This window comes from Crotalus tigris, unplaced genomic scaffold, assembly GCF_016545835.1.
Source record: "Crotalus tigris isolate CLP2741 ecotype Arizona unplaced genomic scaffold, ASM1654583v1 scf7180000017834.3080900, whole genome shotgun sequence".
NCBI classification, from domain to species: domain Eukaryota; kingdom Metazoa; phylum Chordata; class Lepidosauria; order Squamata; family Viperidae; genus Crotalus; species Crotalus tigris.
Window position 1 is genome coordinate 1,821,759 of NW_024096662.1, and position 24,091 is coordinate 1,845,849.

The 24,091-nt window shown below is 39.8% G+C and overlaps 1 long non-coding RNA gene across 2 annotated transcripts; it reads right to left on the reverse strand.

The window, feature by feature from the left end:
- Window positions 1-661: 661 nt before the first annotated feature.
- LOC120307941 lies at window positions 662-24,053 on the reverse strand. Of its 2 annotated transcripts, none has more exons than XR_005556703.1 (3): window positions 23,578-24,053; window positions 3,246-3,458; window positions 662-944 (listed from the first exon to the last, which is right to left on the reverse strand). It is a non-coding gene; the product is annotated as an uncharacterized LOC120307941 (long non-coding RNA). The 2 variants fall into 2 exon arrangements; XR_005556702.1 differs by lacking the exon at window positions 23,578-24,053 and adding an exon at window positions 4,038-4,440.
- Window positions 24,054-24,091: the final 38 nt, after the last annotated feature.

Consider the following 24,091-nt stretch of genomic DNA (forward strand, 5'->3'; position numbering starts at 1 on the left):
GAAGATGAAATGTTAATTTATATTGCTAGTCTATGTATGATATGCTATACGCTAAATAAATAAATAACTGGCCTCTCAGGTATGTCTTGGGAAGAATTGGGAAGGACAGCAGCCAGTTGTATGCCATGACTAAAAAGGATTACAAGAAACTTTATCATTCCTCACTTGAATGTGAGGTATCCTTGGTGCTCTCTGAACTTGCTCGTTTTCTTGCAAACATTTCATTACCCAGACTAGGTAACATCATGAATGCTATGTGTCTATGAAATCTAGCACTGATGATGTTACCCAGTCTGGGTAATGAAACGTCTGCAAGAAAACAAGCAACCAAGGACCCCTCGTGTCAACTATGAGCTACAAATATTCTCCTTTATTAGTATCACTTGAAGGTCATTTTGTGAAGAAATGGAGGACAACAACAAGTTTGGAACTCCTACTTAAGGATAATCTAGCACCTTTTGGCAGCAGTTCCACCACTCTCCTGCCCACATTTTCTGCTTTGAGAGACATACTATGTCAGAGGATAAGCATGTACCTCCCTCCTCCACTATTCCAAAATGACTATCCCCCCCCCCTTTTTTTTGTAGATATTAGCTCCCAGGTAAAACAGCATGTGCTGCAGAAAATCTCCTGTAATCTCCTGTAATGTAAAACAATTACCTTGACCTTGCAGTGATTTTTTATTTGTTTTAATATTAATTATAAGTGTTGAAGCTGGTGAGCTGAGAATCTCTGCTTCTTAAACTAGAGTCATTTCAAGCTTGGGAAATGAATAGCCACAAGGCTGTTGACTCAAAAAGATGGGAGGAAGATATTCAGGATTCAAACCTTGGGAATACTTGATGTAAATGTCAGGATTCCTGGATAATAGTAGATGGAAAATGTCTTGTACTTATAGCTGTCTAATTCTCTGTAATAAGTCTTCCTATCCAATCTTCTGCCACCTGCTTGGAAACGCAGAACAGAGAGAGAGAGAGAGAGAGAGAGAAGGAGAGAATGAAAGAGTCTAGTTGTTATACTTCATAGACAAATAATAAAGGATTGTACAGGTAGTCCTCAACTTACAACCACAATTGAACCCAAAATTTATGTTAGGGAAGAAAGTTGTCAAGTGATTTTTGCCCCATTTTACAACCTTTCTTTCCACAGTTGTTAAGTGAATCACTGTAGTTATTCAGTTAGTAACACAGTTGTTAACTGAATCTGGCTTCCCCATTGACTTTGCTTGTCAGAAGATCACAAAAGGGGATCACATGATTCTGGGACACTGCAACTGTCATAAGTACATACCAGTTGCCAAACATCTGAATTTTGATCACGTGACCAAGGAGATGCTACAGTGATAAGTGTGAAAAATGATTATAAGTCACTTTTTTCAGCACTGTTGTACCTTTGAATGGTCACTAAACAAACTGTTGTAAGTTGAGGACTACCTGTACATATTACTGCATTTCCTTCCTTCACAACCTTACATGTATATAAATGGATGCATCACATGACCCTGGGACACTGCAACCGTCATAAATACGAGTCAATTGCCAAGCATCCAAATTTTGATCATGTGACCATGGGGATGCTAAAATGGTCATAAGTGTGAAAAACAGTCATATATCACTGCTGTTGTAACTTCAAATGGTCACTAAACAAACTGTCATAAGTTGAGGACTAACTCTATACAATTACCAACTTAATGTATTCCCCTTTTCCATACGAGGCAAAGGTCCTTGACAGAAAAAGGCCGCTCACATCCTGTGTTCTCTACTTTTGAATCTATTGCATTTTCTACACCAGAGGTCCCCAACCTTTTGGGCACAGGGACCGGTTCCGTGGAGAGAGGTTTTTCAATGGACCGGAGGGGGTGTGGTTTTGTGTGCTGCCTGCATCCCGCGAATGAGGCTTTGCTTGTTTGTGTGGACCAGTTGCTGGCATGCCACAGCCCGGTACTGGCCTGAGGATTGGGGACCCTTGTTCTACACAACATGCTTTCTGATGACAAACCCAAGACCATATTCCCTCTCTGGCACATTGCTCATACAAAACATACCAAGACAGTCTTTCTTTACTAAATGCCATCCGTATGTGCTGAAACGACAACTTTTGGTGTCCTTAAATTTTGTAATGCAGGTACCACTGCCACCATGTCATTGGAGAATCACCTATCTGGATCTCCAGGGTTTGAGAAAGCTCTTTCACCCCTGTTTCGCATGTGATGATTTCCATTAAATCCCACACGCCTTTACTTGTAGTCTTTTATTTAGAAATGAAATGAAGACCCCAGGGTAAAATTACTTATAGGATGATATATATTTCCTCCCTTTTGCTCTTGGTTTTTGGAACCTATTTCTCCACACCCAGTTTATGAGACCACCAACATGGTGTAAAGAGCTAGCAACTCTGAGAGTTTCTGCTTCGTGTTCTGCTCTGTTTGGCCTTTTGAAAGGGACTTAGTGCAAGACCTTGTGAATTAGTGGTGCTGCTGGCACAGGAGATCATTAGGAATAGTTTGGTCTGAACAAAAGGCATTTTGTTCCCATTGTCTTGTCACTGGATGTCTTAAAATGCAGAAAAAATCATATTAATTGTCTAACCATATACATTTGCCTACAGTGTTCAAAAAAAACTCTAAGGAAAAGTTACCACTCGTTATTGAAAAGCTGGATACTTTATTAAAGAAAATTTTCACATGAATGTCCACACAGAAATAAATGCTCTCTACCGTCTACATGAATTACAGTAACAAGTCAGAAAGCAGTGTAGACTTTATGCTGAATATTTTTCCCTGATAAGTTTCTTAACCCCGTAAATTAGAAAACCATGTTTCAGGTTGTTCCTTTCTGTAACCTACCACTTCCTATAGGTGGAAAGTGAAGACATTATAGACTGGTACCTTCCCAAAACACCTGCTATAGAACTTATGTGTATCACACACATCATAACAATTCCTTTTCAGGCAAGCAACATTACACATACATACAAAATAAAATAAAAAAAAAAGAAACCAATAAAAAATTAAAGTTATAAAAGAAAGGAAATAGTATATAAACACATTTTCTTCAACACTCTTCATGGTGCCTCTCTAGATCTATGTTCCATCTTTGCAAATTGTCCTTGCTTCCATTATGTCTATACAATGATTCACATACTGCTTTCTGTTCTTTATATATAAAACATTACAAATAGAAGAGCCTTTTAAAATAGTGCCTTCATACAAAGATTTTTTTTTTCTTTTTACAACCCTACAATACCTTCTATCGGGATGGAGTCGGGGCAACTGAGTGAAGCTGAGCATTTACCAGCCGAATGCCCTTCCTGATGCCTATGTGGAGTTCACAGCAGTTATTTTCTCTTTGCGCCCTGATAGAGAAACATCTGTCGCTGCCCAGGATTGAACTCTCAACCTTCCAAGTGGGAGACAAGCATCTTCACCTCCAGGCCAAAGCGCTGCTCTATCTTCATAGCTAAAGAATACAAGATGAAATAACGATTTCATCACTCAGTTGTATCTTGTATACTTTTTCCTTTGCTACTGAAAGGGAATAATATTTTTAGCCCACTCCAATGGATTATCTCCACATGCAGCAGAATTAAATGGGTGAATTGTTTCAAACATTCATACTTCTCCAAACACACACATTTCAGATTATAAATCTTCAAGAAGAAGTCTTATATGTAATATACAATTTTGATTAAACAAAATTAAAATGTTAAAAATGCAGCCAGTGTTGCACAGTATTTTGAACAAAACTCCTCAGGATTTATTCATTCGTTTTCTATTCCCTGCATATTCATCATTGCACAGCCACAAACCAAGTACTGTAATAAAACAACAAGCCTATAAAGTCTCACATAAAACAATAGAAAATTATGATAGCATGCTTCCTAAATGACGTGGGCAAAGGTGGGATATTACTCTCCCAAAGCTTGTCAGAACAGCCATGTTTTAATAGCTTTATGGAAGATGTCTATGTGAAAGCCAGCAAGATTTTAGAAGAAGATTGTTGGGGCAGCAATGAAGAAATGGTGTTTTCATGACTTACCTTAATCTAAAGGTACCTGGAGCATCTTCTTAGGAGCAGAATGGACAACCAGTCAAAGTATACTGGCCCAGAAGTTCCAAAACCAGTGCTAGGGCCTCAGCTTTCGATCACTACAGAGATCGGCAAAGCCTAAAACGTCTCACCTTGTGAGCTGGATTGTTGTTTTTGTTTTGTTTTTAATATGTGGAAGAATTCAAAAAGCATGTTTGTACAAGTGGTTCAAGCCTTGTAAGATAAAAGGGAAAGCTTGTTGGCAGGAAAATCAGTGACTTATTTATTTATGAATGAAATGGTGGGGAAGATCTGGCAGGTGCAAGTCAGGAACCAACTTGATTATATCCTAAGGTTATTAGATTAGAGCTGCCAAAATCCAGATCAAAACAAGATGGCGGCCATGAATGAATTTCTGCCATTAATGGTCCTCTAGATCAGTGGTTCTCAACCTGTGGGTCGGGACCCCATTTGGGGTCGAACGACCATTTCATGGGGGTCACCAAACAACGCAGTCCGCCATTTTTTTTCCCTTTACCTTAGCTGTGCTACTCCCTTTTATTCTATTCGCTTTTGAAAGCCAATAGAATAGACTCTCTTGAATAGAGTTTAATTGTATTGGCTTTCAAAAGCCAATAGGAATTGTCCAGGCTGTCTCTGCCCTGCTGAGCCCGCCAAAAGTCCCATTCTGCAAATGGTGCTGCACCAGTTGAGTAGTCCTTGACTTACGACCGGTTGAGTAGTCCTCGACTTACGACCGGTTGGGGGTCGCAGCATTAAAGAGGTTGAGAACCACTGCTCTAGATATTTCCACTCCCAATCTGGCAGCCTCATTCTTTATATGGCCTTCATGAATTTAAGGAACACATTTCAGTGATCAGCCTTCCTACATAACAATAAAGGTCATAGGAGGACAGGAAAACTTGTCTAGAAATCCAAACATTGGTTAAAGATGTGGAAATGTTAGATCCCCAATTAGATCCCTATACTTAACATGAACCTGACTCATACAAAGGTTGCATCTTTTGCGGTTCTTTTATTTACACAGAAGAAAAATGCATGGGTTTTTTTTCTTTAAAGAAAGCAATCCTACTATTTATTTATTTTGAAATCACCCCTTTTAACCTGGGATGTACTTCCAGATGAAATCTTTATTGTGCAAGCAGTCTACTTTGTATAGGCAAATTTAGAAGTGAAGAGAAGACAACAGGGCATTGAGGTCTTATGAGGGTGAATTTCCAATGTTCCCTTAACTTGGCAAAAAGAAAAAAGAAAAACAAATGATGCAGGTGGGAAAGATGGACAAGAGAAACTGCTAGCACGTGGATCCATTATCCAGAATGATGCTCAAGATTATGTTATTGTTACCAGTGCAATAACAGGCAAAAACTCTGGTCACCTAATAATTTTGCCTTCAAGCCCTTCTTTGAAGGATTCTCTAAGTTATATCAGGATATCTTGCTCTGATAATTAGCAGACTTTGCATTAAGCTTGTTAAAATAATTATAAGCCTACCACCAGCTTTTAGCTGTCGGTGAAGATACAAGATCCTATAGGCCAGTGGTTCTCAACCTTTCTAATGCCGCGACCCCATAATATAGTTCCCCATGTTGTGGTGACCCCCAACCACTTATACATCACCGGGTGCCAGGGGCGTGGCCAAAGAAAAGGGGGAAAAATGGCGGACAGCCTTGTTTGGCGACCCCCGTGAAATGGTCATTCGACCCCAAATGGGGTCCCGACCCACAGGTTGAGAACCACTGCTATAGGCTAAACCAAGGGTCTTCAAACTCGGCCCTTTTATGACTTGTGGACTTCAACTCCCAGAATTCCTCAGCCAAGCAAGCTGGCTGAGGAATTCTGGGAGTTGAAGTCCACAAGTCATAAAAGGGCCGAGTTTGAAGACCCCTTTCCTAAATAGATGTCTTCCAATGAAAACCAACCCTTCTGGTAATTTGGGATCAGTCAGAGATATAAATGGATCTTAGTCTCCTTTGGACTAGAGAACTGAGCTCTTTTGACCTCAGAAACTGGGAAAGGCCAGTGTTCAGTCTTAGGTAAGTTTGAGACTGATGTGCAAAAAAGAGAAATATTTAAGAACATTTGCCTAAGTGGTTTCTCCTTGTTATTTGGAAGTATATTTATTTATTTGATTTTTATTCCATTTTTATTACTTTATAAGTAACTCAAGGCACCTAATATTCCTTCCTTCTATTTTACCCACTATAAGAAGACTGTGAGGTGGGTTGGACTGAGAGAGAATGATTATCTCAAGGTTACCCAGCTGGCATTCATGCCTAAGGTGGGACTAGAATTCACAGTTTCTTGGTGATGGCCCAAAGTTATGCAGCTGGCTTTCATGTCTAAGATGAGAATAGAACTTAGTCCCTTGGTTTCTAGGACAGCACCCTAACCACTACCCCAAACTGGCTCTTATCCATGTTTCACCTGCATGGTTGATGCAGGTGAAACATCACTCGTCGCTTTACAGAGTCCAATGAATGGAGCAAAGAGCTGCCTCCATCCTGCAGAAGCAAAATAGCAAGCAATCAGGATTCTGGAATAAAAAGGATTGTCTGGAGGGTGGGGTGGTAATGGTGGTGGGTTGAGTAGTGCAAGCCCCTTTTCCCAACATGTGTTTCCTTTAGACAGACACTTTTTCCTCAGCCAGGACCTTGATATTAGAGCTGATCCCTGGAAGAAAGGCTTCAGAAAGACTCTCAGTATTTACAGAAAAAATATTACATATCTCTTTGGCAACTTAGAGAGACCCTCCTTTGTGTCTGGGTGGGCAGGGTTGTTTTAGGTCTCCTGCTTGAGCAGGGGGTTGGACAAGAAGACCTTGAAGGCCTCTTCCAGCTCTATTCTGATTGAGAAAGAAAGAAAGGGAGTCTAACTTTTTCACATTATTTTTTTTTAATTTGTAAAGTTTTATGGTTCCTGTTTTGTTTTTTTTTTTCTGGGGAAAATCCCATTCTTCAAAGATACGTTTGCCTGCAAAAACAAGTTTTGGGGAAACTGTAGAAGTTTGAAGTATCATTTTACCCCAAATTATTAAAGAAGACCTAAGGGGGTGGGGAGAATATAAAATGGTCCATGGAGGTAAGAATCAAATAGATAGATAGATAGATAGATAGATAGATAGATAGATGAAAGCTGGCTGATGTTTGGAAAGATGGAACAGAAAACCAGGAGTGGAGTAACCTGGAAAAAGGCATCCTGAAGTCAGTTGCACCCTGAGGAGTAGCACTTTAGATTGCACTATTTTGTGGATAGTAACAAAACTGTGTATTAAGTAAGTGTCTGCCGGGTACAATAAAAAAAGTCAAACAAGTGGCCACATTGATGCCATCAAAAGCTCTGCCTGTTTATGTGCAGTGCTGTTGCAGCCACCATTTTTATTTTTTTGACCATACATTGTGGATATCCTGATGTTAACACTGAGCATTAAAAAAAAACCTTTCTCGACCTCTAATGTTCAATTGTGAAAGTACAATAGTAGATAAATATTTGCCTTTCTGTTTCTAATTTATAGTCTTAGCTTTCAATATATTAGTCATATTTCAAGTTCTTGTAATGTTGAGTTTGATTTACTGTCCTCTATTTTTGACCAAATTTGATGTTAAACATCAACTTCTGATCTTTCAGCTCCATTTAAAAATGTTTCTGCTGGTGCTGAGATTTAACTGCCTTTTAGTACAGGGTGGAGTTGGTAGAGGGAAATTCCCACAGCTTCATTTGAAATGGAAGAACACCAGTGGTGGGATTCAGCCAGTTCGCACCAGTTTGGCAGAACCGGTAGCTAATTTTTTTGTTGCCCAGGCCCAGAATGGACTTCCAGAAGTGGCATCCACACATAGAACTGGTTGTTCACCTATTTGAATCCCACCACTGAAGAACACCCACCCTTTAGGATCACCTTTGAAAATGGGATGGCCATATTTCCAGTTGTCTAACCCTTGAGTGTATTGGCTGTCTTGGGAGTTAAGGGTCTGCAGGTTCTCATTCTGCAGGAGAGATTATAGCAGAAATTGTAAACATGACAAGTATTGCATAAAGAATGGCCATCTCTCTCCCCCCCCATTACAAAGCTTTCTTTCTCAGGAGCCAGTCTTCACTTGTCCAGGGCACTTTGGTGGTTGCATAACAAAATCTGAGAAAGAAGGTAGCATCGTATATTGATGTAGGGTGAAGCCAAAAAAAATAAGGTCCCTGAAAAAAAAGGGAAGTACTGCTGACCTGGTCATATGGCCTGAGTGAACTCTGCAGGGAGGCAGTTTAAGGGCTGGTGTCTGTAATCTTCAGGAAAGATCAGAAATAACAGCTGCCAACTCACAGGTTGCTTCATCTTGGAAGACACTTGGAGAGGGCCAAAAGGAAGGTGGTAAAGAAGAGAAACTGGTTTTCCCCTGTTGTTCTGGAATGAGTTCATGGATGTGTAATATTCCCAGTGAACTGCTTTTATTATCTGGAAGCTTATGAGTGAGGAATGTTTCCCAATTAGTGCTAACAGCATAAATGCATTCCTACAAGTTTGAAAACAACTTGGAAAAGACATAAACAGGCTTTGTTTTTTTTTAAAAAAAAGCACACCTGCAAGTGCACATGTTAAAACACGGGAATTCCAACCCTAATCCTGACCCCACCTTGTCCCTAACCCTCTAAAAACTAATAAAATCTATTCCAAAAAAAAAAAAAAAAACCCCACGGGAATGTATTTATTGCTTGCACAGCTCCTCTACAAGTGGATTACTATCTTTGGTTAACTCTTATTCCTTTTTCTAAGTTTTTTGTTTCACTTTAGAGTAGCCAATGGAAAAGAAATAGGGTCTTCTGCAGTGGTGGGATTCAGCTGGTTCACACCACTTCGGCAGAACCGGTAGTTAATTTTTTGTTGCCCGGGCCCAGAATGGACTTCCAGAAGCAGCATCCACACAGAGAACCGGTTGTTCACATATTTGAATCCCACCACTGGTCTTCTGCCTCTTTAATAAATCTGCCCCTAAGCAAATGTTAAAAGAGGTGCAGCTAGATATGTAAGCCAGGCTTGCTGAAATTCTTCCTTCTACAAAACTATTAGAAATGGAGGCGTATCTGCCTCTATCCTGAACACGGAAGATCTAACAAAACTACACATTTAGGATAATTTCATTGAGAAGGCTCTTATAGCACATTTGGTTCAGTGTTATTCTGCTACTCTTTCTTAAAACTCCAGATTTTATAGCAGTTTCACCGGACTGGAGGCATGGCCTGCGGAGACATGAAGCTACTGAAACCAGGCCTATTGTGGTGTCAACAGGAGATCATATGTAGATTGCAAGGAAGGCATCCCAGGAACCAAAGCTTGGGTATAAATGACTAAACATCTCAAGATTTCTGAGAAGTTCAAGAAGAAGACTGAATTCTGGGCTAAAGAGCTTTATTTTTCCCACTACCATCATCTCCTGCTCAATGACTATGCTTGTCTGGGCTGTAACTAAAAACTCAAGAGCCAGTAAATAAAACAAGGGAGCAACCTTGTCTGCAAGCCATTACAGCAATCTTTCTCACCCGGTGTCTTGCGGATGTGTTTGGCTATAACACTCCAAAGACGCAGCTCACTTGGGAATGTGACTTCTGAAAACATCTGGAGGACACCAAGTCATGAAGGTTACTTTAGAAGGCAGAGTTGAGACATCCCTCAGAATACTTCTTTCTCTCCCACCTTATACAGTAAGATGAGAAGGAAGGGAGAACCAACAAACTCTTTGCTGTTCTCCCAGGACCTTATCCAGTGTTAAGATCTTTTTTTCTCTTTTCAGTAATTTTACCTGGATTGGGCATAATATTTCAGCCAATAAAATAAGAAGAAACACAATTCCCAAATCTTGGGAAGCAAGTGTTCTATTCTATTCCCAGATACTCTATTGTCTACTTGACCATTTGTATTGATCAAATCCTAGGTTTAAAGCAGTGGTTCTCAACCTGTGGGTCGGGACCCCATTTGGGGTCGAATGACCATTTCACGGGGGTCGCCAAACCACGCTGTCCGCCATTTTTTCCCTTTTCCCTAGCTGTCCTACTCCCTCTTATTGGTGGCCACACCCACTTGGGGGTCACCACAACATGGGGAACTGTATTATGGGGTCACGGCATTAGAAAGGTTGAGAACCACTGGTTTAAAGGGCAACAAAGATGATCAAGGAACTGTATATTGAATCATTCAATAAAATAGAAAGACCTAGGCATTTTAGCCTTGAGAAAAGATGGATGAATAAAGATATAATAGCACTTCAGCAGAAGAAGATCTGTCTTGTTCTCTTTCATTCTAGAGACTAAGATTAAGAATAGTGCTAATTTATAGGAAGGCAGATTCTCTCTGGATTAGAAAAAAATTCCAAAGTGAATAAACATTTTTATAATGGAATCAGTGTTTTATAGAAGTAGTTGGTTTTCCTTAAAATGTGGCTATATATATAAGTGGAGGCTAAACAACCATCTGTATTAAGATGCTTTAATCTGGATTCCTGCCCTGAACAGAGGATTAGACACAATGACCCTTCTATCTCTATGAAGGGTTCCCTTTTGGTATATTTCATCACATAGTCATAGTTTGTTCCATGTTCTTTTCCTTGAAAGCTATGCATGAACAGATGCACAGGTGCAGGGTTGGTACTATCTGGCTTAGCAGTAATACTCGCAAGAAGGATTTGGGTGTGTTGGTAGAACACAAATTAAGCGTAAGCCAACAAGGTGCTATGGCTGCCAAAACATCCAATGCACTTTGGTTCAATAGAGATATGTGTCAAAATCATGAGAAGTGATAGCAACACTCTGTGTTGCATGGATTGGATCACATCCGGAAGTCTGTGTCATTTTGGTTGCCACAATACAAAAAGAACACTGAAAATCTGGAACGAGTGTGAAGAACAGTGAAAAGATGATAAGGGACTTGAAGGCTAAATCTCTTGAAAAGCAGATCTTGGTATGTTTAGGTTAAAAAAGAGAAGGGAGACATAATAGCAGTCTTCCATGCATGAAGTGATGCTACAAAGATGGTGTGGATTTATCGCCTGTGAAGCCTGAGGGTAAAACAAGAACCGATGGATGGGAGCTTTACAGGGAAACATCCAAACCTGTAATAAGGAAGAATTTCCCTGTCTGGGAGAGCTATTACACAATGGAACAGGCTGTTCTCTGAAGCTGTATGTGTTCCATCAACAGACATTTTCAGGAAAATATTAGATACCGATTTGTCTGGAATAGTATGAAGATCCCTGCATTGGGCTAGGGTCACATTAAAAGCCCTCCAAGTTCTTCCAACTCAACCCTATGATTCTCCTGCCAACAGGAGGAGTCAAATGGCTAAGCAGTATGGGTGAGCAAGGTGATCAATCATATTTTATTATTTCTCTTTAGAAATGGGTGTATGTCGACTTCCGGTTCCGGAACACGGTGACGCTGGTCACGCCTGGAAACTTCTCTTCAGGCCGTCCGGAGTTTCCTTCGCCGGTAGACCCCCTAGGGGGTCGAAAGTCACCCTGGAGGGGTGACCACTGAGGCCAGCTGATAGATAGGGGAGGGCAGCAGCTTCTCCCAAATCTCCAGCTTTTCCTTAGGGCCGACAGAGCAAAGATCGGCCTGTAAGATGGCCGATCACCCTGCTGCACCAGCCGAAAGTCACATCGTTATCTAAGCATTAACGACCCACCGCGGATGATCTGGGTGAGATCTCTTTTATTCCTCTCCATACCCCTGCTGTTTTTGCCTGTAGAAGCTGTTTGTGCTATCATTTCCCCGTCTGGAGAAAGCGGCTTTAGTAATCGTGGAAACAAAAGGGACAGAAAAAACAAATAAATATCCATTTAAAGACTATACTCTATTCCTACTTACATTGTGCTGTATAAAAAACTGTTTTTTTGTGTTTTTTGGAGTGGTATTATATCGACAGAGTATTTCTTTTTCTATTCTCCCTTTAAAAGATAGAAAAAAGGAAAAAAACTGGCGTTTGAAGAAGGTTTTTTTAGCTCACTGAGGACACCTACTGGTCAAAAGTTAATATTGGATTGTTGTTTATTTGGAGATGAGAGAGCTTTGGCTTTCAAACTGTTTTTCAAGAAAAAAGATAATTTGAGCTAGCTGTGTGATCTGTGGGGGTGGATAATGTTCAACTGTAACCTTCACTAAAAAGGAAAAGGACTCTTCTTTAACTATTGCTAAAATGGAGAAGGCTCAATCACACTTAACTTATACTGGAAAAGATATATGAGGCTAAAGAAGAAATATGTACTACAATAAAAGAGGCTACTACAGAATTAAGAGCCAGAATCTCTACTTTAAAACTTAAAACTGACTCCCAGACTACACTTGACTACTCTACAAAACAGATTATACAAGAAGAGGTTTTAACTGAGGATAAAGAGAATCTTATTTTGCCTTACAAGCAAGATCAGGAAAAGCAAAGACCGAACTTTGGACTTCTAAAGCAACAAGGCTTTATGGACAAGAGAAACAGAGGATTAAATCAGAGATCAAGATGGTCGGTATCGAATCAAGTGACACTACAAGCAACTAAAAGAGACCTATTATCTGGAAGGGAAGCTCTGTTATGGAAACCTACCTGGCAAAAAGGAAAGCTAGAATAAGATTGAAAAATGAAATTTAAAATTTCTTAAATTGGATTAAAGGCAACCTAGAACTATGGACTGATGTAAGGACTGAGATTTTGAGTTTGAAGTAAAAAGATGTCTTAGAGTTGGAGTGAATCAATAATTAATTGAATGTTAATTAAATAAGATGACTTGTTTGTCCTATAACATGTGAAATTTAAACTTTACTTAAAGGATTGAAATGATTTGATATTAATTTGTTAATTCAAAGAGATTGAGTAAGTGAAGGATTAGATATCTATAGAATAGTTTGATAAATACATACATTTAGATATGTCTAGGATAGATTAATATTTTTGTTTAAAAATGAGATATCTTTCTATATAAGGGATTAAAGACAATTTAGAATACTAGGAATGTTCCTTTTAGAATGTTAGGTTTATTTCTATGAAAATTATGATGTAATGGAATGACGAAAATTGAAGAGATGTTTCAGATTTGAAGTGAACTAATAGTTAATTGAAATTTAATAAGATATGATTTTCTGATGATATGGACATTATTAGTCATGTTAATTAATTGGAGATTTGAATTTTGTTTAATAGAATGACATGATTTAAGGTATATTAATTTTTGTAGCTTGAAGAGATAGATCAGTTGATAGATTTGATAGGTACAGGATGATTAATAATAAGGGAGAGTAATGGAAGAAGAAACAAATAAGATTTTGATAAAATTAAGAAAGTAGAACATATGTGGAAGAGATATTTGAATTGAAAATGTTTTTATTTAAAGTTAATTTGATTATGGTAGAAATTGATGAAGCTTAAAAACAGGTTCAGGTTGAATAAATTTAAGCTAGAATTGGATATTCTAAATATATTATGCTATCTGAGGGAAAAAGAGAGGGAATATTTGATTATTGATTATATTATGTATATATGTCTTGTTTTAAGATGTTTGATTACCCCAACACCACAGTGTGTCTTGAATATGTTGCTTTAAGAACCTAAAAAACCAATAAAATTTGTTTAAAAAAAGAGAAATGGCTGTATATCACTACATGGGTTGCATTATTACGATGATGATGTTTCCAAATAGTGTATGAGATCCATAGTTAGTAACCTCCTAGACCAGGGCTTTTCAACCAGTGGTACGGGTACCACCTGTGGTACATTGGCACCAGGCAAGTGGTACGCGACCATCCTAGAAAAGTGGTAGTGGGGGAGAGGAATGAGCTGAACTGGTGGCAGCACCGCACAAGCCTGAGTGAGGGATGGCTGGAGCTGCAGGGCTGTCAGGGCTCAGTGGAAGCGCCAGGATCAGAGCCAGGCTCCAGCTGGAGCTCGGCGCTGATCCTGGTGCTTCTGCTGAGCCCTGAAGAAGCACCAATCAGCTGGAAAGCAGCACTGATCCTGGCGCTTCCTCTGAGCTAAGAAGAAGCGCCAATCAGCTGGAATGTTGCAGCATCTCCAGGGTCTTGTGATTTACATTCAGATGCTTGGCAACTGATTCATATTTATGATGGTCACAGTGTCCCAGGGTCATGTGAATTGACCAAAACCTGCTGCAACCACCCAGCAGATGGGGGGAATAAAAACCAAACACCCCCTCACCCCACCTCTGCTGCTAATCCTCAACAGAAATGCTCACAACAATGGAAACCTCGGACAGGAGGAAGAGCGCAGCCGGGCAGGCAGGCAGGTGTCTTGCTCGGCTGTGCCTTGGGGGCACTTTTTCAATGCCATTGTAACTTCAAACAGTCACTAAGCGAACTGTTGTAAGTCGAGGACTATCTGTACTTTATCACTTTTTTCCTTTTTTTTTTGTCATCAAGTTTTTGACACCTTGCTAGGCGACTGGTGGTACTCGGATGTTGTCATATCCTAAAAGTGGTACAATGGGTAAAAAGGTTGAAAAACCTTGTCCTAGACAGTCCATAAAGGGTGTCTATCAAAAAAAAATCAAATAGTAGCTATGACTTTGACACTCAAGCTCTTACCCCTTTTTTCACTTGTGTCATATAATTCATGTAAACAAAGGCCAATATTTTGATCATAGAGCGGTGGCTACTATTTGACATATTTTACTCCATGCCCCACCCTCAGCCATAATCACATTCCTGCTCTCAAAGGTGCCTTTTAGGTGACCACAAAAATCAGAAAATAAAGCTCTTTTGGTTCTGCACTCAGATGAGGAAAGATAAACTACTGCTGAACTTTTATCAGGCATGTTAGTCAGAAAGCTGGGAACTGGGCTATGAATACGTTGGTTGCAGTGTCGCAAGTCAATAATCGTAAATGCTTCAGGATATGTGGCATAATATATTTAACATTATTTTAGTTGACTCATATTGCCTGGTGTTTATTTTTAGTATTTTTATATTCATTGGCAAAGAATATAAGAAATTAGTACATATCAGATCCATTTACTCCAAAACTGTCTGCTTCAATTAATAGTAGCTTTCTGAAGTCTTAGGGATTGGTCTTCAAGGAGTCAGACAGAGGTACATGTAGTTGTTGTCTTACTATAAGAGAAGAGCAGGAAGAGTGGGGGATGGGGGGCAGGGTTAAATGAGTCATCAGTCTAGTTGTTACTTTCCCACTAATGGTTCTAAGTCTAACCCCTATTGAATTCTGTTGACCTTATCTGGCACCAATTTAGCACTGAATCTTAGTAGACTAGATTCTCTGTATAGGCTTCAGCAGTAAATCTTAATTGCAACTTAATATATAGTCCTAATTCTTTGTGCCTGATACAACTATAACTGTTGGCTACCAAGATTAAAGCAAGTAGGAAAAACCAAAGGTAGAAGTACAGATTAGGCAAAACCTGGCTCAAAAACTGTAACTGTGAGAGGGACCTTGGTATCCTAGTGGACAATCACTTAAATATGAGCCAGCAGTGTGTGGCAGCAGCCAAAATAGCTAATACAATCCTTGGTTGTATAAACTGAGACATAGAATCAAAATCACATTAAGTATTAGTACCGCTTTATAAAGCCTTAGTAAAACCACACCTGGAATACTTCATCCAGCTTTGGTCACCTCATTACAAAAAAGATGTTGAGACTTTGAAAAAAAAAAAGTACAAAGAAGAGCAACTAAGATGATTAAGGGCCTGGAGACAAAAAAAAAAAAAAAAAAAAAAAACATTTGAAGAACAATAACAGGAATGGATGTGGCCAGTCTAGAGAAAAGAAGGACTAGGTGTGATGTGAGAACAGTATTCCAGTATTTGAATGGCTGCCACAAAGAAGAGGGGGTCAACTTATTTTCCAAAGCACCAGAAGGCAAGACCAGAAACAATGGATGGAAACTAATCAAGGAGAGAAGCAACCTGGAATTAAGGAGAAACTTCCTAACAGTGAGAACAATTGATCAGTGGAACGGCTTGCCTCCAGAAGTTGTAATGCTTCATCACTGGAGGTTTTCAAGAAAAGACTGGACAGCAACTTATCTGGAAGGGTATAGGATCTCCTACTTGAGCAGGGGGTTGGACTAGAAGACCTCCAAGGTCCCTTTCAGTTCTATTCTGATTGAAGATGGGCAGCCAATAAATTTAATAATAAATTAATTGAGCCTGGTAATTCATGAAATCGTAAAGAGGGATCTATTTTTACAATCTTTTCTGTAGAAGTTATTAGACAAATGCAATGGTCATAAAGATAATTCTGCAGTTGTTAAGCAAGCCCATCTTGCAAAATCATCATAAATTGCAGTCATATGCGTAAGGGATGATATTGGAACTTCAAAACTGGATCACAAGTAGCTTTTTGTGGGTCTGTTATAACTCTGAACAGTCACTAAGTGATCAGTTGTAAGTTGAGAACTACCTATATGCAAATGTTTTGAGGTGAAATTGTTCCATACTTGAAGCATCCTTGATAAGCCTTTTAATAAGTCATTCTAACTTCATTGGAAGACTTACAGACTCACAGTTTTACAGAATGAGTTGATTTGAGGTCAGGACACTTCCATAAAGTCAGAAGAGCCCCTTTTGATGTGAGAACATCTTTGGTGAAGTCAGAACTTATAAGGTTGGAATGAGCCATTTCAAGGTTGGATCCAATCTCAGCATGTTTTTCTGCCTCAAATGTTATTCATTATTCCATTGCATAGGCTGTCTAGTCATTTCTAGCTATTTAAATTGTTAGGCTTACAAAAGAATAAAGGGAGTGTTTTGGTTATTACTCAGCTAGTTGCAATATTTCTTAAAGGCAATTATAGAACTAAATATGCAGTGTTTGATCATGAACCAAAGAATGGATTCCCACAAAGGTTAACATTCGTGGAAAACTATGTCCTTAGAAAAACTCTGAGTAGTACTAGAAACCATGGACCAATTCTGCTTTGATAAAGATTATTTTTCAGCAGCCTTGATAACTAGAAATATGTTATTAAACAAGTCAGCAGTTAACAATATTATGCAAAGAACTGGTGACCTTTGTAAAACATGTTTAGTTTGCATGCCTAACCTGATGTGAACATGAAAAAAAAAGATATTTATACCAATTTTAAATTCTCTATTTTGACTAGAAGATTATTGGACAACATAATCAGAAATGAGTGTCTGAAACAAAATGGCTTGAAATACATAGGTCTGCTTGTGTTTCCAATAATCCAATTTTATGATTATTATAATAGATAAATTTGACATGTCTTCTACTACCTATGTCCTGTTTCTAAATCTTGGAATTCCAGTTTAAGGAATGAATTATCAAAGGCTGATAATTCTATTTCCTAAATAGTTTCCTAAGCAATGTTTCTTAAGCATTACATCTAAGCTTTCTGGAAAAACGTTTATTATGTTCAATTACTTCAAAGAGCTAATTCAAACACCAATTATGTCAAGGGGAAAAAAAGAAATTGACTATATAGGAAATAATTCTGCATGAACATAACTAGGATAAGGCTATTAAGAGACTGATCTATAAATAATCTGATTGGTAGCCGGTGCACATTGGGCACACTGCAGTATCTTCATGTAACATTGCTGCGCTGTCAGCTGCAGTGGCTCCCATTTGGGTGCAAGAAGGCCCTACATGGCATGGGACCAAGTTATATTAGTGAAGCCACTTAACCCTGGTGGTTTCTTCTGCCTGCCAGATACAGCAGAATGGGCAGCTCTGGAACACTGTTGCCTGTTGAGTCCTAGCAAGTGTACCTTCTCTATCATGGCGCCTGCCTTGTGGAAAAATTTTCTCCCAGACATTTGGATAGCTGAAAGGCTGTTGAAGACTTGACTGGGATATTAATGAACTCAGCAGATATGTGTAGGATATATTGGCAAGCTGTTTTTACAGTGGTCTCAACTTGACTGTTTTAATTGATACCTGTATTATGTTTTATTTTTTGTTTAATGCTCAGAGCAATACAATACAATACAGAGATAAGATTGAAACATAAGCTGCCCACAGCATTAAAATTAAATATGAAGAAGTAAGATTGAAGCATGAGACTGATAGAGCACATTCTGGATGATCAGATAAACTGCACTATACTAAGGGAACTTCTTCCTGATGTGATCACAGTTCATTTACATGAGTATGTATTTACTCATGAAAAATCCTGGAGAAGGAAGAGTATAAGACACCTGGAAGAATATAAAAAGGAGGCAGCAGGCCAGTTATCTAAATTCAGTTTCTTCAAAATTCTATAGGAATTTTGATAAAACATAGGTATATCTAAGTACCTTAAAAACAATGTATTAATGATCTGAAGTCAGAATACATTTGTTTAGAATAAGTCATTTTAAAACATGTTAGAGAATTTTAATTTCTCTATTGGTGAAAAAATAAATCAGAAGCTCTCACAGTTGACTGCATTTAGCTGATTCAAATAAATTTCTTTATATTCATATCAAAATATTTACAATACCATACAATCTTCTTTACAGCAGGAAACCGAAGATATGTTCAAATGGCCTATTCTTATTTTCTCTTTGCTTAGGGTTGGCATATTTGTTTTCAATTTGGATTTTACTTTTTTATATTTCCTGTTTTTATATTTGTTGTTATTCTGTTGTTGTGCGCTACCCAAACTCATGCTTTATGAGATGAGAGGCTATATAAATTCAATAAATAAATTAGTAGATCATGGGAATGAAAGAGACATATATTTTAATCAAAATACATTAGCTTCAGTAAAGCAAAGTCTCTCAATACAGTACATTCTTAGTAGCAAGCTGGTTAAGAATAAGTTGGATGGCACAAGAATTAAGTGGATACATAGCTGATTCAAAAATTATAGTAAATGTATATTAAAAGGACTAACTCCTTCTATCCTCATCAAATTGTAAGTATTTCTTAAATCCAACTTAGTAACAATGAGTGCCTTTGCAGGTGGTTCAATAGATTTGAAATAAGAGACAATCGATAGTAATCCTTAATGGTGACCTGATTGAGAAGTCTATAATCATGAACAATAGGAACTGAACCTTCAGTCTAAGAGATGAATATTACCAATGCAGATGCCAGAGATTTGGAAGAGTGAATAAACCCCTTTTTGAAATTGTCATCAGGATGGCTAACTTGAATACTCGTGGGAATCCAGGACTCGGGTTTCAATTTAATAGTACAATCACGTGTTTGACGGGGAGGCAAATGCATTGCCCCCTCCACAAATATGACAGTAAAGTTTGACTATTTGTCTAGCAAGGTAGAAGAGTCACTGTGCTGGATTGAGTTGGAGGAGAGGAAGAGCAAAGGCTTTGCAATATGTGGCCAGACCATGTCTGGAGTATATAACTTGATTCCCAAGACAACAGGTCCTTGCAAGGAAGCAGTTACATAAAGTGTGATCTTGTATCGTCAACTGCAATGGATTAGTACACCACAACACATCTGCTGTCTGGGGGCATAAATTTAACTTTTTAGACTGGACCGATCTATACAATTAGTGGTTGTTCCTATGTCTACAAGAACAGAAAGTTGAACTTTCTGACCTGAAACTAAACAAAGAATAATAGGAACAATAAAGTGTGCTTGCCTGCTGTTGGCCATCTGAGCTCACCTTAATTGTTTCCCAAGAGTTCCAATTGTCTTTGGGAACTCTTGGGAAAGAGGCCTATGAGGTTTCCTGACACTGTGTCCTTGAAGCAAGTGGAGTATTGCTATTTACCTGCTAGCTACATGACCTGTAGATCTGTAGCTGTGCAGGATTTGAGACCATCACAATAAAAGCATAAGCCCGGTTCCTTTCTTCTTCTTTGTTTCTCTTGATGGAGAGACACAAAGAGATCTTTCAATTAATCCAATTTTCGTGGATTACACTGGATCCCCAAGAGGTCATTGAGAGAGGATAGAAGGGACAATGTAAAATCTTGCCAATTCTCCCCTGCATCAACTCTTCCAGTCAGCCATCAGTTATAACAGCTCTTCCAAAATTATCTGGGGTGCCCTGATTCATCAGTTCATCTCTCAGCAAGCCCTTCTATCAATTGGTCAATTAGAGCCAAATCATTCTGTTCCACATATTTGGAAATAATTTAAAAACTGTTATATTCACCTGTACTCCACACTGACCTTGCCTAATATTGCAGATTTTATGGTTCGTGGTCACTCGTTTCATGCCATGTTGAAAGAAATGTCTAAATGTTTGCATGACATTTTGATAATTGTCCAGCCTGTGGGTGATTGCCCTCAATAACAGGTGTGGTCCATTTGGCTACCTCTTCTTTCAGCACGCGGAGGACAAAAGTTACTTTAGCGTGATTAGTGTAATCTGGGAGAAATTCTGTTGGCTAACACCATAAACAGTTCATACTGAGTCATGAAAGTCAGGAATTGGTCCTGGTCTCCTCTGAATTTCTCTGATAAACTCCTATGACAACTCAGAAATGCTGGCTGTGTGGCTGGCTGCTATGCTGCTGTTGACTGAGGTTAATTCTCTTCCAACTGTTGTTAATTCTCTTCCAACTGGCGTTTTGCAAGTTACTTATCTGTTATAGGTGTTGCAACCAGGGCTTTTTTTTTTTCCTCATAGAACGCCCAGAACGGAGTTCCGGCACCTTTTTTGGATGGAACCTTGTAGAGTAGGCAAGGCGGGTTGTATGACGTGTGTGAGTTCTGGCACTTTTTTTTTTTTTTAAGAAAAAAAGCACTGGTTGCAACTACACTGCAGTGAGGTGCTCAGTGGATAGTGGGGTGCCCTGAGAATTGGGAGCCATTTCTACAGAGAAAGATGAGATCTTATGCCTCTTATTTAAGATGAATGCAAGATTAAAGTTAGCTCCATTAGTTAGACTAGCCCAGAAAATCAACTCCATAGGAAGATTAGAACTACCTTCATTGAGACTGAGTATAACAACAGAATTTTGCAAGTCTAATTATGCTATGGCTCTTCTCATTTCTTATTCCACAGAGAATCAGGGTGGTGTCTGTCGGAGGGGCTTCCAACTATTAAATTCTCAAAGATTAAAAACATTTCAGTCTCTTTTGGGTAAGCAACAGTTCTTGGATATTTACATCAAAGTCATCTTCCTTACTTTCTATAGTCTGTCCCTTCCTGAAGAAACTATCACTAGTGCTGGATAGTTTTCACCCAAATTGAAAAAGAGAACTTTCTTTTCTCTTTTTTTAGGGAAAGTTGAGAGAGAAGATGTTTTCAATCAGCTTAGGATATAGTACTAAGATGGCGATCCCAAAGGTGTTTTTTCAAGAGGCAACTGATTTTCTTTATGTTCAGTTCTGAACTGAAGAAGCTTCTCGAATGAAAAGCAAAACCTCTTCGAGGAAAAACAAAGACAGTCCACTTGCCTCTTGAAAAAGCACCTTGGGACAACCATGACCTGGATGACTGAGAATCTTCACAGATTCTAAGACGGCACTGATCACACATGTAGATGATCTAAAGTGGAACTGGGATGAAAGGCTTCCACTATAGCTTTCTTTGATATTTTGGCAGTCTTCAATATCATTGGTCATATCTTTCAGGATCAGCTTAGGTGTTGAGAGGGTGGGGACTAGTGTTGCAGTGCTTCTTCTCCTTCATCCAAGGTCAGTTCCTGTTGATGTTCAGAGGGAAAAGATCTAGACTTAAGCTTCTGCTCTACAGCATGCCTCATTCTCTTCCATTCCTACTCAATAAGTAGGGAAATAATCTATTGGCATGGGCTAAATATATATAGATAATTCAAAGTTATATATCTCAACCCAGATAACGATGTTAAGGCTCTTTTCCAGTATCTGGAGGTTCTGGATGGGGAAGAAACCAAATGGCTGTGTATTTAGGAACATCTCTCTCCTCCCCGACTATATTCCTGGTCTGGGAATCATTCATTGTTAGTTCTGGATTGGGTGTCACTCTCTCAGTTGAACTGGTACACAATTTGGGAATCCACTTGGACCCTTAAACAGCAGATGGCAAATGCAGCCAAGAGGGGCTTTGCACAAATCCATTTTGTGTGCTTATTGCTCTTTCCTGGATTAGGAGGTTCTGTTCCTGTCATTCGTGCCTTGGTCATTTCCCATGTGGACTACTGCAATACACTCTACATGGGGCTGCAGCTGAAGACTACCGAGAAGTTACAATTGCTTGTCACCCCATAAAGCACTATGTGGCAGAGAGCTGGGTTATTTGTAGAGCTGAATAACCAATTATCTGTTTTTTTTTTCAATCAGATCCACCAAGGATGGGAATGCTTTCTTTCTTTTATTTGTATCCTGCTTTTATGATTTTTACAAATAACTCAAGGAGGTGAACATATCCACCACCTACCTCCTCCTGTTTTCCCCACAGCAACAATCCTGTGAAGTGGTTGGGGCTGAGAGAGAATGACTGGCCTCAAGTCACCCAGCTGGGTTTCATGGCTAAAATCGGACTTGAACTCACATCATCTCCTGCTTTCTAGCCTGACGCCTTAACCCCCTAGACCAGGGGTGGGGAACCTTGGCTCTTTTATGACTTGTGGACCTCAACTCCCAGAATTCATCAGCCAGCCATGCTGGCTCAGGAATTCTGGGAGTTGAAGTCCACAAGTCATAAAAGAGCCAAGGTTCCCCACCCCAGCCCTAGATCAAACTGGGCTCTCTTTGGGGATGCTCTATCAAACAATGATGGGACCCAGATGTGCCTTCTCTGTTGCAAGACTGGTCCTATGGAGGAGCAGATGTCCTGAAATGCAGATGGTTTGATCCTTCTGGTCTTTTCCAAGGCTCTTTTCCCCTGGGCATTGGAGTGGGCGGTGGAATTGATGAGTTTATTCTGAAAAAGGGGAGCAGTATGATTGTGGATTGCCTTGTTATTTTTTAATTATTTTTTGGGGGGTGGGGGTTGTTTGCTGACTTCTTTTTAATTCAACGTTAGAAGCCCAGAGTCACAACTGCAAGTGAAGGACACACATACACATTTGATGAGATGAAATGAATTCCCAACTTCAATTAACTGCTAAGAAATATATTACTAGGTGATAAGCCACTTTTTAATAAAATGAACTTATCACTTAAATCTTATTTGGCAAATAGCTCCTAAACCTGGCACCCAATGAAGCAAAATTATAAAATGTAAAGATGGGGGGAAAAAACAACAACCTCATATCACCACACATGTCTAATTATAAAAGCATCTGAGTTTAATAGCTCAATATACATTTTTAATTATAAAGTTGACACCAAAATTTGAATTCATTCTCACCTGGCAATAAAATATTTGAAGCTTGTAACCGAAAGACATAGCTAGAAAGAAAAGGAAGAACAAATGAGAGAGAGAGAGGGGGGGGGGCAACTTTTAAAAGAACGCACTTTGCAAAAAACAGGTTAGCGGATCAGAAAAATGAAGAAATAAAAGAATGGCATCCTTATACATTTAGATACAATTTAGCATAACATCCAAGTTCTCGCCATTCAAAACATCACCTTTCCTGCTCCGGAGAATTGAACCCTGCGTGGAACTGGCCGCTCGTTCAACGCTCCGCCACCCACCCCAAATCCTGCCGCCCACGACGCCCGCCCATGCGCTTACCTGTGGGAGCAAACTACGCAAAGTGGGCTTCGCTCCTTGGAAACGCCCAGGAACGGGCTGCGCGCGTATACAAAACAAGTGCCTCTCTTCTCCCTTTCGCCAGACGGGGCAGGCCCTCCACGCCCCTCCCGCCACGAGCGTGCGTGTGCGCTCCCCACGCTCCTTATCTCCAAGCCAGTCGGGGCTGAGGCTGAGGAACTCGGAGGCGGGGGATCGAGGGACTCGCTTCGAAAGCCTCCGAGGCAGCGTCTGAGCCCGGCGTGGAAAGAGAGACTTTCACTCTCCTGCGGCTTTTCTTCCGAGACATTTTGGGGAGGCAGTGAGAAGGCGGCGGCGAGCTCCGCCCACTCAGCGCCCGAGCTGCCGCCGCCTGTTGCTTCGCGAAAGCTTGCAGTTCAAAAGCCCCGGGACTTGCGGGCGAGACGCGCACGTAGGGGAGCCGAGCGGCCGGCCGGGTGGGCTAGAAGGACCGCGGTCCCTGCAAGAAGCGGCGAGGCGGGTGGGTGGGGGTGGG